This window comes from Carassius carassius, chromosome 47 (genome assembly GCF_963082965.1).
Source record: "Carassius carassius chromosome 47, fCarCar2.1, whole genome shotgun sequence".
Lineage (NCBI taxonomy): Eukaryota > Metazoa > Chordata > Actinopteri > Cypriniformes > Cyprinidae > Carassius > Carassius carassius.
In genome coordinates this window covers 17,092,743-17,098,156 of record NC_081801.1, presented here as the reverse complement: position 1 = coordinate 17,098,156, position 5,414 = coordinate 17,092,743, and positions in this window count along the sequence as shown.

Below are 5,414 nucleotides of genomic sequence, written 5' to 3'. Positions count from 1 at the left end.
TGTTATGTTATATGTTATGTTATGTTATGTTATGTTATGTTATGTTATGTTATGTTATGTTATGTTATGTTATGTTATGTTATGTTATGTTATGTTATGTTTGTTATGTTATATATTTTTTTGTCTGAACTAGAAAGTTCAACCTCAAAGCTAACTCACCCAGGATCTGAATGTGTCATGAAAAAAAAATCTTCTTGAAATTCCTTCAAAAAAATTATTTTGGATTTTAAGACTTTGGGTTATTTAACGGTAAAGCTGCATAATAAAATTCATTTTTCACTAAGTAGTCTAAGTAGCAAACATTAAGCTTAGTTTCTTTTTTCTTTTTTATCTCTCAAATAAAGCTTTTATTAATCTCACCTATGTATTTATTTTCTCACACGAATGTCCGATAACTACTGATCTGTTAAACATTATTTAAAGTTTATGAATGTTTTTATAAATTATTGCCCATTTAATGTGCTCTTTTGTCTTACTGAACTGGTGCCAGTAGGCTATATGAGATAATATAAGCAAGCATAAAATAAGATAGTGAGATTAGAAAAAAACGATATAAAAGCAATTTCAACACAGCCACTAGAGCTGCACTTTGGCTCTGTTAAATAATTATTTGAGGGTGTGACTGTTTGTTGCCCGTTCCACCCTTTAGTGGTCACTGACTGCCAACTCATGATACTGGACAGCTCTGAAAACACTTACTGTAATTCACACCACATACTAAAATATTAATAGCTAGTGTTTTGTTTTTTGTTTTTTGTTTTTTTTGTATGTGTTGATTTGATAAATTACAGGATTCTGGTGCAGCTCAAAACTGTTATTTGAACCTTTTTTGTAATTAAGTTAATTAAGTGAGAGAGGCATATCTATTGTTACATAAAACCATCTGTTTGTAATTTACAACTATTTCAAAACAGTCCTTCAATTTATGACTCATTTTACAGTGAGATCATTGACATCATCTTGAATGACACAGCATATGGTCTAAAATATGTATATTTAAATAAGCACAAATATGAGCTGGTTTGTCCTCTTCCTCTGAATGTTAGAACATGGATGTGAAGATCAGTAAGGTCAATTAATCCACAGAAAAATAATAAAAAAAATAAAAAAAGATTATTTCTATATGGATCTTGTTTTTGGCACAGGGACATTATTGTTCTGGAACAGGAACGATCTGAAGTCAGAAGCACATAATTCCCTTGAATTTCATTTTATATAGCATTAAGATTTGTTTTCACTGGATTTGGCCTATTTGGCCTTAAACCAAAATATTAAACTCTATGATTCATTCAGCGTCTATGTAGACAACGTATTATTTCACCTTATTTTTCTCGCCTTCTATGGGATTCCTTTTGAGATTCCTTAGGAGTCACTGTGGTGGGGAGGATCCACAGTTCTTGACAATAGCCCCCACATGGGGACCACACAGGGCCTGTGTCTTATTCTGCTTAACTAGATACAGATGCCTAGGCAAGAGAAACTTCACAGTATTGTAGCTGCAACAGGACAAGTGCTTAAACATTGGAAGCAATAACACTGAAATGGAGAGTGTCTATAGTCAAAGTCAAAGTCAAAGTCACCTTTATTTATATAGCGCTTTAAACAAAATACATTGCGTCAAAGCAACTGAACAACATTCATTAGGAAAACAGTGTCAATAATGAAAAAATGATAGTTAAAGGCAGTTCATCATTGAATTCAGTTATGTCATCTCCGTTCAATTAAATAGTGTCTGTGCATTTATTTGCAATCAAGTCAACGATATCGCTGTAGATGAAGTGTCCCCAACTAAGCAAGCCAGTTCTCCTCTGACCAGACGAAACCAGTAGTTCAATTCCAGGCTGCAGCAAAGTCAGATTGTGCAGAAGAATCATCTGTTTCCTGTGGTCTTGTCCTGGTGCTCCTTTGAGACAAGGTCTTTACAGGGGATCTGTATCTGGGGCTCTAGTTGTCCTGGTCTCCGATGTCTTTCAGGGTAGTAGAGGTCCTTTCTAGGTGCTGATCCAGCATCTGGTCTGGATACGTACTGGATCCGGGTGACTGCAGTGACCCTCTGATCTGGATACAGACTGGATCTGGTGGCCACGGTGACCTCGGAACAAGAGAGAAACAGACAAATATTAGCGTAGATGCCATTCTTCTAATGATGTAGCAAGTACATAAGGTGTTATGGGAAGTGTTTCCGGTTTACCTAATTAATGCAGCCTAAAAATCCTTTAGCGGATTTGGATAATAAAAGCATATTAGTATGTTATGTGTATGCCAGGTTAAAGAGATGGGTCTTTAATCTAGATTTAAACTGCAAGAGTGTGTCTGCCTCCCGAACAATGTTAGGTAGGTTATTCCAGAGTTTAGGCGCCAAATAGGAAAAGGATCTGCCGCCAGCAGTTGATTTTGATATTCTAGGTATTATCAAATTGCCTGAGTTTTGAGAACGTAGCGGACGTAGAGGATTATAATGTAAAAGGAGCTCATTCAAATACTGAGGTGCTAAACCATTCAGGGCTTTATAGGTAATAAGCAATATTTTAAAATCTATACGATGCTTGATAGGGAGCCAGTGCAGTGTTGACAGGACCGGGCTAATATGGTCATACTTCCTGGTTCTAGTAAGAACTCTTGCTGCTGCATTTTGGACTAGCTGTAGTTTGTTTACTAAGCGTGCAGAACAACCACCCAATAAAGCATTACAATAATCTAACCTTGAGGTCATAAAAGCATGGATTAACATTTCTGCATTTGACATTGAGAGCATAGACCGTAATTTAGATATATTTTTGAGTTGGAAAAATGCAGTTTTACAAATGCTAGAAACGTGGCTTTCTAAGGAAAGATTGCGATCAAATAGCACACCTAGGTTCCTAACTGATGATGAAGAATTGACAGAGCAACCATCAAGGCTTAGACAGTGTTCTAGGTTATTACAAGCGGAGTTTTTAGGTCCTATATTAACACCTCTGTTTTTTCAGAATTTAGCAGTAAGAAATTACTCGTCATCCAGTTTTTTATATCGACTATGCAATCCATTAGTTTTTCAAATTGGTGTGTTTCACCGGGCTGCGAAGAAATATAGAGTTGAGTATCATCAGCATAACAGTGAAAGCTAACACCATGTTTCCTGATGATATCTCCCAAGGGTAACATATAAAGCGTGAAGAGTAGCGGCCCTAGTACTGAGCCTTGAGGTACTCCATACTGCACTTGTGATCGATAGGATACATCTTCATTCACTGCTACGAACTGATGGCGGTCATATAAGTACGATTTAAACCATGCTAATGCACTTCCATTAATGCCAACAAAGTGTTCAAGTCTATGCAAAAGAATGTTGTGGTCAATTGTGTCAAACGCAGCACTAAGATCCAATAAAACTAATAGAGAGATACACCCACGATCAGATGATAAGAGCAGATCATTTGTAACTCTAAGAAGAGCAGTCTCAGAACTATGATACGGTCTAAATCCTGACTGGAAATCCTCACATATAACATTTTTCTCTAAGAAGGAATATAATTGTGAGGATACCACCTTTTCTAGTATCTTGGACAGAAAAGGGAGATTCGAGATTGGTCTATAATTAACTAGTTCTTTGGGGTCAAGCTGTGGTTTTTTGATGAGAGGCTTAATAACAGCCAGTTTGAAGGTTTTGGGGACATATCCTAATGACAATGAGGAATTAATAATAGTCAGAAGAGGATCTATGACTTCTGGAAGCACCTCTTTTAGGAGCTTAGATGGTATAGGGTCTAACATACATGTTGTTGGTTTAGATGATTTAACAAGTTTATACAATTCTTCCTCGCCTATAGTAGAGAATGAGTGGAACTGTTCCTCAGGGGGTCTATAGTGCACTGTCTGATGTGATACTGTAGCTGACGGCTGAATGGTTGCAATTTTATCTCTAATAGTATCGATTTTAGAAGTAAAGTAGTTCATAAAGTCATTACTGTTGTGATGTTGGGAAATGTCAACACTTGTTGAGGCTTTATTTTTCGTTAATTTAGCCACTGTATTGAATAGGGCCCTGTCATCTGTCTCAAACCTCTTTCTTCTGTGGAACACACACACACATTTTGGTATATGTGGTTTATGGGGACTCACCATAGGCGTAATGGTTTTTATACTGTACAAACTATTTTCCATCGCCCTAGTCTTTGGTCATACCCATGTCATTACACAAATATATGTCCTCATAAACCACATAAACATGCACACACACACACACACACACACACACACACACACACACACACACACACACAGACACACACTCCCTCTCACACACACACACACACACACACACACACACACACACACACACACACACACACGCACTCACACACACACACACACACACACACACACACACACACACACACACACACACAATCACACAAACACGTTTGTTTTTGTGAAAAGTGGGGACATCCGATGTTTTTTATACTGTACAAACTGTATATTATATGGCCCTACACCAACCCTACACCTAACCCTCACAGGAAACTTTGTGCATTTTTACTTTCTCAAAAAAACTCATTCTGTATGATTCATAAGCGTTTTAAAAAATGGGGACATGGGTTATGTCCTCATAAGTCACCCTCTCCTTGTAATACCTGTGTCATACCCATGTCATTATACAGAGTTGTGTCCTGATATGTTACAAAAACAAGAGCACACACACACACACACAGATAATTCTCAAAGTATCTTCTTTTCTGTCCTTAAGAAGAAAGAATGTCATAGCCTACAGGTTTGGAACAACAGTCAGTGCACATTCAGTACAATTAACCTCACTGATGCTCTTAAAGTCTGTATGGGAGTGAATACCTGCATCTCTTCACACAGTGTCAGTTCTTCACGTAAACTCTAGTTGGCATACTGGAAAGTTCTTCTTATAGGGTATGGTGGGGTTTTCAGCTCTATTCAAAAGCAATAGAAACGTGGTTTGTCCTCATATATACAAGAGTGTGACTGTGTGTGTTCTCATCTATCTTCAGTCATTTATAAATATTATAAACGTTCTTAAGGTTGTTACTATTAAAACAGCCATTTTTAAATTTCTGCTTTTCTCCACCATAATTTACAATTATATATATATATATATATATATATATATATATATATATATATATATATATATATATATATATATATATATATATATATATATATATATATAATTTACATAATTCCTCCATTTGGATAAACACATTTTACATATGTGGCACAGCACGCAGCCTGTGTAGGGCGTATTTACACTCAGTAGTCTGTAATATCATATATGGAACAAAGTTTCTAAACATAAAACATGATCAAATACAGGAATCTTGAGTATCGAGCAAGAATGAAGCTCACAGTCCTTCCAATCAGTGAGCGGTGGGCGGGGCTAACTTTCTCCTGGTTAGCAGAGGTGG